Source organism: Cryptomeria japonica, chromosome 11, assembly GCF_030272615.1.
Source record: "Cryptomeria japonica chromosome 11, Sugi_1.0, whole genome shotgun sequence".
Classification (NCBI taxonomy): domain Eukaryota; kingdom Viridiplantae; phylum Streptophyta; class Pinopsida; order Cupressales; family Cupressaceae; genus Cryptomeria; species Cryptomeria japonica.
In genome coordinates this window covers 167,034,944-167,048,198 of record NC_081415.1, presented here as the reverse complement: position 1 = coordinate 167,048,198, position 13,255 = coordinate 167,034,944, and positions in this window count along the sequence as shown.

Here is a 13,255-nt window from a genome sequence, read left to right as displayed (position 1 = left end):
CAGGACAATAAGAGTGAACCAAAGGACTATAAAGGGTTCGAGTACAATTTACCGGTGTGACCTACTAAAGAAGATCCTATTGAAGTAGAAAATGAAGAAGACTATGAAGTAGAACCTACACAACTAGTAGAAGAAGCTCTAAGGAGTGAACCAGTATTGGCTAAGTATGTCAGAAATAATCACTCTACACAAAATATCATTGGTGACAAGGATGCAGGAGTTCTAACAAGAAGAAGAGCAAGAGAGAATGGTTGTATGCTCTCCATTTTTTAGCCCAAAACAATAAAGGAGGCTCTTAAAGATGATGACTAGGTCAAAGCCATGGAAGAAGAACTAGAGAAAATTGAGAAAAATGATAAATGGACTCTAGTGCCCAGACTAGAAAACAAAAATGTACTAGGCACCAAGTGGGTGTTCAGAAATAAAATTAATGAAACCAGTAAAGTGATAAGAAATAAAGCAAGATTGGTTTGTAAGGGCTATGTTCAAGAAAAAGGTTTGGACTATGGAGAAACCTTCGTACCAGTGGCCAGGCTAGAAGGGGTCAAAATTTTGTTGGCCTATGTTTCTTATAAAAATTTTAAAGTTTACCAAATGGATGTCAAATTGACATTCTTAAATGGGGTGTTAGAGGAAGAAGTATACATAGAGAAACCGAAAGGGTTTGCATCTAAAGATGGAATGAATATGGTATGCAGGTTGTAGAAGGCTTTGTATGGGTTGAAACAAGCATCGAGAGCTTGGTATGAGAGGTTGCACTCATATTTGCTAAGAATAGGGTTCAAAAGAAGTAGTGATAATAGTAACTTGTATCTGAAGAGTGAAGCTGAAGGAAAACACCTAATCGTTGAGATTTTTGTAGATGACATCATCTTTGGGGAGATGATGAGATGAGCAGAAGCTTTGTAGAACAAATAAAGCAAGAATTTGAGATGTCCATGATTGGCAAGATAAAGTTTTTATTGGCCTGCAAGTCTCTCAACTAAAGAATGGCATCTTCACCAATTAGAATAAGTACATAAGGGAAATTCTGAAAACTTTGGAATAGAAGATTGCAAACCTATTGGAAATCCAATGGTTACAGGTTGCAAGCTCTCTAAATATGATGAGGTTGAAGAAGTGAATAGGATACTTTACCGGTCCATGATCGATAAGTTGCAGTATGCAGTACATAGAAGACTAGAAATAGCACAAGTTGTTGGCTTGGTTTCTATATTTTCTGCAAATCCAAAAGAGACTCACATGGTGGCAGTCAAAAAAATATTTAGATACCTAAAGGGGACTAATGAGTATGGTGTCTGGTATCCACATAAAGGAGACTTCAGTTTAAGTGTCTTCACTGATTCAGATTGGGATGGGAACATTGATGACATAAAGAGCACTAGTGGAGGTGCATTCTTTCTTGGAGACAGGATTGTATCTTGGACAAGTAAGAAACAAAATTGCATATCTCAATCCATAGCTAAGGTTGAGTATGTAGTTGCTACAATCAACTACACATAGATAGTTTGGATCAAACAACTACTTGAAGGAATACAAGAAAAAGTGGTTGGAGCGGTAGTGATTCATTGTGATAACATTAGTTCCATTGACATATCTAAGAACTTGGTGATGCACTCCAAAACAAAGCATATAGCCATCAAATATCACTATCTAAGGGAACAAGTTCAAGAAAAAGAAGTGATGTTGGAGTACATACCAACAAAAGAGTGGGTGGTTGATATCTTCACCAAGCCACTACAAAAGGAAACCTTTAACTATCTTAGAGGTAAGTTGGGGGTCATCCCCTTCCAATCAGTAAAGTAAGAAAACAATGCTCTACATCAATCTCGTATGATTTCAAGTTTTTTTATTTTTTAAAAAGACTAGATTGATGAGTGTGGACTACTCTAGTTAGGGGGAGAAATCTTGTAAGTGTACAGAAAGGACTCTTTGGAATTGTTGTCAAGGGGGAAGATATGATTAGAGTGCTTGAGCATTGGTAAGTAGTGATTGAGCTGAAGTTGCTGCATCAGAGTATTACTAATAACAGGGGGAGATATTCATTACTTAGGTCAGAAGTAATGACCAAACTGGTACAGAGATGAAGGAAGTGAAAGAACATGCAATTAATTAGCTAGGTTATGAAGTGTTTTCCATCAATGCCAAAGGGGGAGATTGTTGGATTGTTGGCATTGATAAAATCAGTCAATCCAGAGAACTGGTATATGCGCTAAGATTTCTCATTGATATCCAACACTTACCAGTGAAGACACTAACCAGTGAAGTAGTATAGGTAGAGTGGTGACTTACAAATACATAGAAACAACATTGGTAATGAACGACCAAAGGTTCAATTAGCTCAAGGAAAGATAGACTAAGTCAACTAGTCTATCATTCATGAAGATCAGTCACTTTGATGATGATGAAGTCATTAAGGTGACTCGGGCAAGAAAACTTGAGGTTGTATGCAAACTTGAACCTCATTGACAAATAGGGGAAGAGACTTGATGTTGGCACAACAAATCAGCAATCAAAGGATAAACTAGTAATAGAGATGTGCAGTGGCAAACTGGTATATCGGTATGACAGAAGGAAGATAGGTGTTCACCATAAATCTCAAAGCGGTGATTGCTTATTCAATTGCGGTGGCAAAAGATGAGTTGGTCAGTTTGTGTCTACGCCAAATCATATGTTGGTAGGGTCAACTTCAGTTATCATGCAGTCAAGCATGATTACCTACAGAATTTATGGTTTGCATTTAATTGACTAAACACGACCCAAAAATTACTCTATTTGGAGGGCACACACTAATACATTTGGGGTCAAATTCCGATGGAGGTTTCCGATGGACAAGGAGCATTGTGTGAAAATTTGATATTTTTTTTTTAAATGCCCATGTTTATCGGAATTCCGACGACCTCGGGCATTTTATTAAAAAAAAAAAACACAATGCATTTTCATTTTGAAAGAAAACTGAAGCAAACGGCGACCGTGTTGCGTCCCTGCCCCCCCCCCACTGGAGTGATCTCTGCACAAGCAAGGTAAGGTTTTTGGTTCGCTTTTGTCTAAGTGAATTTTCTATCAAGGGTTTAGAATGTTTTTGGCTGTAGTAGAGCAATCAATTCTCAATTTTGTTTGGTAAATAATCTTTGATTTGCATGCAAAGGGCACTTTGAATACTTGTATAAGCTATAATGGAGGTTATAGAAACTTGTATGCAGCGTCTGTTTCTTCCTGATTTTCTTTACCTAGGGGAAGTACCCAAATATTGTCAAGATCGTAATCATGTTTTGAAGGTCTAGTATGGTTAATAGAAATGTTTCTAAAACTTCATGCTCTTTCTTATTTTCCTACCCATTATTTTTTTTTGGATTCATGCAATTTGGTGCAATTTCAAAGCATGTCTTCTGAATACTGTGACTAGTCCAAGATTTCAATGCTCTATTTTATTACATTTTTTAATTTTTCTCTTAAATAGACTTATTTCACAATGTGTTGTTAGTAACTCACCTTGTTAGGGTTCATATCATCACATTAACATAGATTGCAAACCTCTTTCGCCTCTCATTTTCAAGAGAATCCCCTTTTATCCTCAAATGGCATGTAGAAAAAGGCTTGTTCAATGCTCCCTTAGCATGCATGTGCTCTCTTTATATTGATCTAGGGCTAGTCATTAATGTATCTATGGATTTCCCTTATTCACTATGTTGTGAGAGTCATTTGTAGATTTGGGACTATCATCTTTCATAATTTGGTGTCTTTAAGATGTGGGTACATTGCTTGACAAGAAAAGCTCAAGCATTTGTGAAGTTCAAAGAGTTTAAACCCATTGTTGAATGGTCATCCAGTTGTTCTCTAAATGCAAAATGTTCAAGTAAATGAGAAATTCACTCAAAATGGTTTATCCACAACTAAAAGAAAACAACTAACCACTACATATATGCATCAACAAAGCAATATTGTATAGAGACCTAATCATGCCTTCATGGATATGTAGATCAAGTTCCTACATTTTGGAAAAAATCAATTCACACAATAATATATTTGTTGAACACACCCACCACAAAGATTTGGTTATGCAATAATATATTTGTTGTTAAATTTATCATGGAGGATTTGGTTATGCTTGTTACAATCAAGGTTTGACCAAACAAATTCTTAAATATACAAATGAAGAGTGTGGTTGGTTGGTGACTAATTACTCTTTTTAACACCATTTACAAGATCATATCTAAATCAAGTGTCTCAAGAATTAACCTACTACTAAGAAGATAGTTTTCCTAAAGCAAATGGGTTTCTTGGGTGGCTATTTATTGTAGATAACTTAGTTCCTTCATGAGAATCAATCAATTTGGAACATGTATAACTCACATTTGTGACATGTCACTAATGCAATTCCTTAGTACTTGTTTGAGTACTATCTCCTCTATTGTTTTCTATCCACTTTTGTGTCCTTCTTAGAACAAATAATAGATTAATGAGAAGGTGGAAAAGGTGGATTCACCTAAGAGGGAGTGGATTTTCCCAATAATATGTTAGATTCTTCGAAGGATGGATGGACTATACACTTGAAAGGTAGATGATTAAGGATGATGACAAGGTGAATTTTCCTTAGAATGATAGGGTTGATTTTCCTAAGAACAAGTAGAATCATGTAAACTAGAGGATACAAATTTGGACAAAATAATGGAAGGAGACTAAAACTAGATAGATTCGCCTAAATGGGAGTGTAGTCATCTAAGGATAGGAAAAATTCACCATTTGCCTAAGAAAGATGGATAAGATAAATGATTTATGTGAAATAGATTCACCTAAGAGAAAGTAGATTCACATAACTATAGGTGGATTTTCCTAAAGATGAAGGGATAAGACTTAACAAAAAGAGGACTTAGGATGATGACAAGGAGTATTCATTTAAGGATATGGCATATTCACCTAAGGGATAGTGTATTCTCCCAAGAATATGGAAAAATTATTGATTGGTGGAATGACATACTAGATCAAGGAGTGATACAAGAGTAGATTCACGTAAATATAGGGTAAATTCAGCTAAAAGGGTACCCATGAGATTGTGGTACTAAGTACCTATCTATGGATGGTGTATTTGGATACAAGTATGATGAAACCATGCTTGTGTATGATGAAACAAAGTCCAAATCTCTATTATAGGTCCAACATAATCTCTATTATTTGAGACACCATTTTATTAGCATATCCAATTAGGGTAATTTATGGGTTTAATTATGGATCATGTTGTCTACTTCCATTCACTATTGAACTTATTTGGATGTATTGTGATTATTTTAATTTTGAAGTTATAAATAAATTATGTTTGTACCTTAGAAAGGGTAACTCCAATTGATGTTTGGATAGTTTATTTGAAAACTTATGGTGATTATTGACCTATGTTATGTAATGGAGTTATTTTTACACTAAGTAATTAACTAGAAAAATGAATTTGTATTGTTGTGCAAGTATGATGAAACCATGCTTGTGTGTTTACATGTTTGTGCATCCTATTGAGAACCAACCTCGTTGTTCAGGAACTCAATAAATGTGGTGTTAAGTAGAAGAATGGAAAACTCAAGAAGCTATGGTGACATATTGTGACATTAGTAGGGATTATCTCTATTGGCCACACCTTTCAAAGATAGTATCCCCTAGTTCTCCTCATAGAATGGACCATTGGATGGCTCATAGTGGTATCCTATCCTAAATTTATCTTGATGGCATTTCCGTTAGTTGGTATGTGGTTCTTGGTATGGGTTTCCTCTTACCCTATTATCTTATTTATATCTTTGTTCCAACATGTGGAGATTGATTTTTTTCATGCTATGATGATTTTCATGTTTGCATTTGTTTTGACATTATACAAATAGATATGATGTCACACCATACTTATGTTTTGATATAGTATAGGTGATGGTTACATGTTGTTGATGGTAGCGATTTGGGTTCAAAGACACAATTCCACACACACACACAAATATTTGAATATGCATTTTATATTATTCCTTCTTAGTGGTGATTAGTGTTGGAAGATTTGCACACATGTAGAGAGGAACTCATGTTAGATACAATAGGTTGTGTTTGATAACATATGAATGTGCCTCATGATGTATACATATAACTTTGGTTTGTGACATGAATGCACATTTTTCCATAAGACACATTTCTATGAGGCATGTACCCTATGCATGTCTTCTTTGTGAGGCACGTTGCTATGTGCAATGTGGCCCTAGGTGTGTCTTCTTTATGAGGTGTATTGCCATGATATGTTAGGATTTGTAGTGTGCAGGCCACAAATGCATGCATGAGGGACTATTATTATAGTCATGTTTTTTGGGCATGTAGCCTAGGCATGTCTTCTCCATTAGGTACATGGCCACGCCATGTGGGAGTTTTTGTGTTCATGCCAAAAATGCAAACATGAGGGACTATTATTGGAGTCATGATGAATCTTCACTCTATTTAGCCACAATTTCTAGTCATATAGTTATGTAATGTGTACTTTTAAGGATTGTGAAGTTTCCTTCAATTATTGATGATCTCTCATCTTTGTTGCATGGGCCAACAATTTTATTTTATCTTGTTTGAATTAGTTTAATCACTATTGTGAGTTTTCTCTATTGTGTAGTTATTGTGGCTATGTTTGATTTGCTATTGGAATTGAACACATTTATTTGACTTATTATTGGTACTATTTTTTCTTTCTTTCAATATTTATGATCTTTGGTAGTTTAGTGAAACTCTTGCTATTTTTAAATGTTGCCATCTTTGTTGTGATGTGATTCCTCACCAAGATTGATGTAGATAACCTTGGATGAGTTATATAAGGAATCAAACATTGGGAAAATTTAAGGATAGGGATAAGTGTTTGTTGTATGGGTAGCTACAATCCACTTGTACATTCTTAGTGATTATTGACAGCTATGTCTTGGAGGCTAATCCCATTAAACAAACAAGGGGGAAGTCATACATAATCATATGGATCCTCCCTAGTTGTGTGTGGATTCAAGACCATCATTTCATATGGTTCTTGGTTACTTTGTGAGACCATGGCATCCTCTTAGACCAATATGTGAGTGTTGTATTGTTATCCCTGCAATGTGGATGAATAAGTGTATGTTAAAATAAATGCTTTGCATGCCATATAGTTGCATATGAGTTGTTCACATCATCAGATAATGATTTAGAATATGTGAATTCTTTTATCCATGTGAAGTTGAATGATTGATTATGAAAATGTGTTATACATTAAAGCATAATCTGTAAGATGTTCTCTTCAAGAAAAAATATTTATGCTTTCATAGTGAAATGTTGACGACATGGGGTCCTAGTCTAGGAAAGTAAACTACAAACTTATACATTCACCATTTCAAAACATTTTATTGGGGAATAGTCAATTTGGTTCAATTTAATTCCTCTAGGAGAGACCAGCAATATGATTAATTGTTCCATTTTGATGTTATTGGATATGATTAGATATAATTTCATTGAAGATGCAAGAACTAAGTAAAATTATGCAAAATTGACAAGATTAAGCATAAATAGGCAAATAAAAAAGCAAAAAGCTAACATAGAGGTACATATTTGGAAATAACACTCTAAAATGAACCTAATCAGTTACCTATAGGGAAAATGAGGTTAGAGATAATCTACCTATATGGAAAGTGGTTAAACTCTACCTCTAAGTGGCTCATCTTGAGCATTGTCGATATATGGGCATTGATGGCATATTATATCTGGTTCTATCATTTTTGTGGGTGCAAAATTAACAAGGCAAAATAGTATTAGTGGGATCATGATATCATCAAAATGGTTTTGGCTTTGCATTTATGGTAGCACATTGATCACAACTTACAAAAGGTTCCAATCTCATACATAGCATCCCAAAGTAAGGTCAATAATGATGTAACTTAATGCTTAAACTAGAATTCTGGGTAGTCATATACCAATCATTTCCAGGATTGATGCTTAAAATAGAGTTCTAGGTAGTCATATACCCATGGCATAAGGTAGGGGTGACCTGCAAACAATGCTAGTTCTAGATGCCTGTTTGCTTGGTGTATAACTTGTCAAAATTAGATCGATTGGCTACAGGTCTGCCATAAAGTTTCCAACTTATCACCAGTGAAAATACAAGAACCAAGGCTTAGAATACTCAAAAATGTCTCTCAGAAAGTCTGTAACAGGAAAACATGTGGACCCCCCTTTGGTTTAGCATCCTCGTCCTTTGCATAGGACTAGGCATACATCAAGAGGACGAGAAGAGGGTAGAACATCCGAAGATTGGGGAAATGATGAAGAAGACGATGCTCCACTTAGACTTTACATAGCTTCAAAAAAAAAACAAAGAAAGAAATGATTGTAATCTTTCTTATTTGATAATGACTGATTTTTATGTGTTAATGAATGTAATTATGTGCTAATGAATGTTCATGAATGATATGTGTTGATGATTATTGATGAATGTTGCGTGTTAATGAAATTTAATGAATTTTATTTGTTAATGAATGTTATGTGATAATGAATGAATGTTATATTTTAATAATGGATGAAAGATTGAATGAATGTTAGATGTTAACAGGGAATTTAGAGTGATGTTAGGGGGTGGGGGGGAGGGGCCAAATGAGCTTCCACCTTCACGTGAGTAGAGAATATTAAACTATTCTCGAAACAAAGTGAAGCTCAATAAGATAACACACCTTTCAATATTTCATTATGTTGCACAGTTAGTCTTATTGAATAATGTACATCTATTGAATCTTAATTGTAGGGTCCAACAAAGCCAACACGAACAACACCATGGTGCGACTACAAAAGTTGTGAATATGCCTCATCATGAATAAAGCTGAATTAGCGCATTCTCTATAAAATCTCAAATGCTCTATACATTGGAAGTTTTGAAATTTTTATGATCATATTGGTCCCCTGCCTAAAAGCTTTTTTCCTTGATTTGTTTGTGATACACATTGAGAGATTTTTGTTTTCCTTTTATTTATGCATGTCTTAACCATTGTCCACATGCTTCCCATTCTTATTTAGATTGTTGTATTTTTACATATGTTGGAATCTGTAGTTCCACGTACATGTTTTCTATGTTCTTTGTAACTGTATGAAAAGGTGTAAAATGTGGGTATAGTCCAAAATCTTGATTACCAACAAGCTATTGTTGTTTAATAGTTCTAGTGTTTGTATTAATTGAAATAGTTTAACTCTTTTAACATGTTTCATAGCAAACCTGCACTTTGTATGCAATCTTATTGTTACAATTCAATTACAGAGGTGATGTCATTTTCAAAAGTATTCCGACGAAAACAAAATTGGTTTTCATTTATGTATTTTATTAAAATTTTAGAGTTTCCTTGGGAACATTTAAACTTAGAAGGATTTAAAAATTCAATACAAGAGTACTGTACATAATTTCTGGAGATAGAACTGAAACTCTCTCCCATGACTTTAGATTGTTTCCATGCTCTCTAGGCTAGTAGCTTTTAGACACAAAACATAGGTCTTCTAAATTTTGTCCCGACATTAATTAGTTCCTTTCTCTTCTTTTTCATCCTTTTGGAAAGAGAATTGGAAATTGTTAGGAATGAACATCTTCCTAGTTGATTTGTTAAAATACAATGGGGAACTTAATCAAATTTTAATTCACTTCGTTTTAAGTTATTATCACAATTCATTGAATTATACTTACAAAAGGCTTATATTTCCAAGGTAAAATATCAGTATCTTTCTTGGGTGATATTAGATAGCAGGGTCTCTTGGCTTAGACAAAATCACCCTCTCATTGTATTCAAAGTAGATGTATAGCAAAGCTAGATGCATCAATCGTTAAATCATAAACAAACACAAGCTCAAAATTTGTGTTACCAAGTACTCTTGGAACCTAGCCTGTAACTAACTAGTTCATACTAGATATTGTTTGGGTATGGTATTCAATTCTATTAGAATCTAAAAAATAAATATTAACCTAGAAATTAATGTAAGTGATAACATTTTTAAAATTGTTAAATATAAATGATAATAAAATCAAAATAGCATAACATAGTTGATTTCATAAGAGAGAAAATGAAAAAGTTCACAATATCTTCACTCGATATCCAATATTTTTAATCCATGAGGATGAAGATGAGGAAGATGAGAATGAGATAGAAAACCAAAAGACAAGGAATTGTTTATCCAAGTTTCCAAATTTTTGAGGATAAGGAAAAAAACATAATCCTATGAAAGAAGGAGAATGTGCAAGTCATTATCTCAAGTTAAAAGAAATTACTTAAGTAAACTAAACAAACAAATGCAATATCATACTTATGATAAAATATATCCACTTGGTGAATAAAATGGTACATTGGCACACCCCCTTAAGTGCAATTGAGGTAAGAAGAAATCGGTCACAAGGTTAGGTATCCATGTAAAATATAAAATAACCCCAAATTATAAAGAGAGTGTACCCTCTCGAAGTAGAGACTAGAAAATCCATAGGACAAAACTCCATCCCAAGTGACATATGTGAAGGATAATATAGACCCACCCCATCCCCTAAAGTTGGTGCCTCCATAAAGAAGAGAGAAAAGCAATGCAAAATGTTGAATGGTGATTGTTGTAGTAGGTTCATTTGCAACAAATGATGCACCTTCCTTTCACAATATGGAAATCTTGAGTTGTCAAATACACGTTGCAAGTGACTCATGTGTCTTGATGTTGATGTTAAGTTGTGATTGTTCCATGGAAGATTCAGGGACTACAATTATTGAAGTGTGAGACCTTAATTAATGTGAAATAGAATGTGTCATGTTGCATGATATGGTGGGGATAGAACAAGTGAATTTACAATGGGAGACGATGTAACTCGTGTAGGTCCTGGGGACAATTGAGAGGGGGGGGGGTGAATCAGTTATCTAATAAATTCAAACCAAAATCTTATTAACCAACTTATTGCTTAATACCGGTAAGATAGTTAAATATTCCGGTAAACAGTGTTAATAGAAAATTGCTATACCGGTGAGAATTAATGCATGAAACAAAAGAACAAAGTCAACCACAACACATGACACAAATATCTGTACGTGGAAACCCTGTAAGGGGAAAAACCATGATGGGAAACCTTACCCACAATCAGATGATACTACTGCAGATTGTAAGTGTACAAGAGGGGTCTGTACATGCAGAAAGGCCAACTGCCTAGAGCTCATTGCTCAAACACAAATGGGAGTCACACTGACTACAGTTGGATGGTTAAATCCAATGAGAATGTACTGCACAAAATAGCATCTTCATATGCTGGATTCAGTACTGGTTTAATGTTGATATGCTTCTACAAAAACCTAACTTCACCTTAAAATGATGTCTTCATGTATATCTCTACTTGATCTCGCATATACCTTTCGTTAAATCTTTTTTGCATTCCACACTTGATCTTACAAATAAGATCTTACATTTATACCATACCCTAAGACCAATTTTAGTAGGTCGGCTCTACAAGATATTACAATAAAACATTTTACAAATAATACAATATCCGATGCAATAACTGATTTAACATGTCGGCTTAATGCATTTACAACAATAATAAATCATCTCCATAGCATGCCATGCTGATCTAGAAAAGATAAACCTACCGGTGTAACCCTAGATAACCTAGACCTATTTGCCGGTAAAAGCAAATATGCAAATAAGAATATACCAATGATATTACTTCAAGGAAAAGGGTCCATATGATGTCTTTGACATTACCAAGTGTCTTCCATGTCATTGCAGGTACCGGTGGACATTATATCCTGTTGGTTAACCATATACCGGTGATTGTTTGAACAGTTCACTGATTACCGGTGAATGTTGCTGGATCTCCAAAGTAGGTGTGTTAGTAGGTGTTGACATCAATGACAAAACCATATGACCAAAATACCAACAATCTCCCCCTTTGACATTGATGGCAACACAAGATGGAAAAACCATCAAAGTGCCAAAATAGAAATGCCAAAAACCAATTCTCCCCCTGGGAGTAATATGTGTTTATACAAAGATTTATTTACAATACCAATCTCTCCTCAAAAAGATTTTCCATATATTTTTCCTTAATGTTTTTCCATATATCTCTCCCCCTTTGACATCAAATGCCAAAGTCACAAAAAGGTCAAGTTCATATAAAATACCAACCAATTCAATATACCAACTACTCCCCCTGAGAAGTAGCTTCCTCATCAAATACCGGAATAAAAGATTTGTCCATTTAATTCTGCCCGTTAATGACAATCATCAACTGTCTAAGTCTCTACTGGTGGAGGTAAGACTCTGAGCTAATCTTTGAGATACTCAAAAGTTTCTATAGGCAAAGGTTTTGTAAAAATATCTACAAGCTATTCTTTAGTATTTACATAAACCAGTTTTATTTCCTTTTCTTCAACTTTTTCCCTTAGAAAATTCAGTTTGATAGAAACATGTTTTGTTTTAGAATGTAATACTGGATTCTTAGATATATCAATTGCTGCAGTGTTATCACAATATATAGTAATAGGTTCCGTGCATTTTACCTTTATGTCTTTCAACATTTGTTTAAGCCAAAGTACCTATGTATAGTTTGTTGCTGCTGCAACATATTCTGATTCTGCTGTTGATAAAGATGTACAACTCTATTTCTTACTTAACCAAGAAACTAATCTCTTTCCAAGAAAGAATGCTCCTCCAGTGGTGCTCTTTCTATCATCCACATCTCCTGCCCAATTTGCATCTATGTATGCATATAGATCAAAATTTTCATCTTTAGGATACCATAATCCAAGATTTGCTGCACCTTGTAAGTACCAAAAAATCCTTTTTATAGCTGATTCATGATTTTCCTTGAGATTACTCTGAAATCTAGAAACTATACATACTGCAATCATAATATCAGGTCTGGTTTGTGTCAAATACAGTAAACCTCCTATCATAGATTTGTATCTTCTTGGATTAACAGGTGTAGATTCATCCCTTTGAGATAATTTGTCATTTGTAGTCATAGGTGTGCTTACTGGTTTAGAGTTCTCCATCCCAAATTTCTTGAGTAGTTCTTTCAAGTATTTAGATTGACTCAAAAATATATCTTTATCTGTCTATAAAATTTGCAATCCTAAAAAGAATTTTATTTCTCCAATCATAGACATTTCAAATTCATGCTGCATTTTAAGAGAAAATTCTTTGCATAATCCATCTTCTCCTCCAAAGATTATATCTTCAACAAATACTTCCATAATCAAAATGTCATCATTAGTTACTTTGTAATATAAAT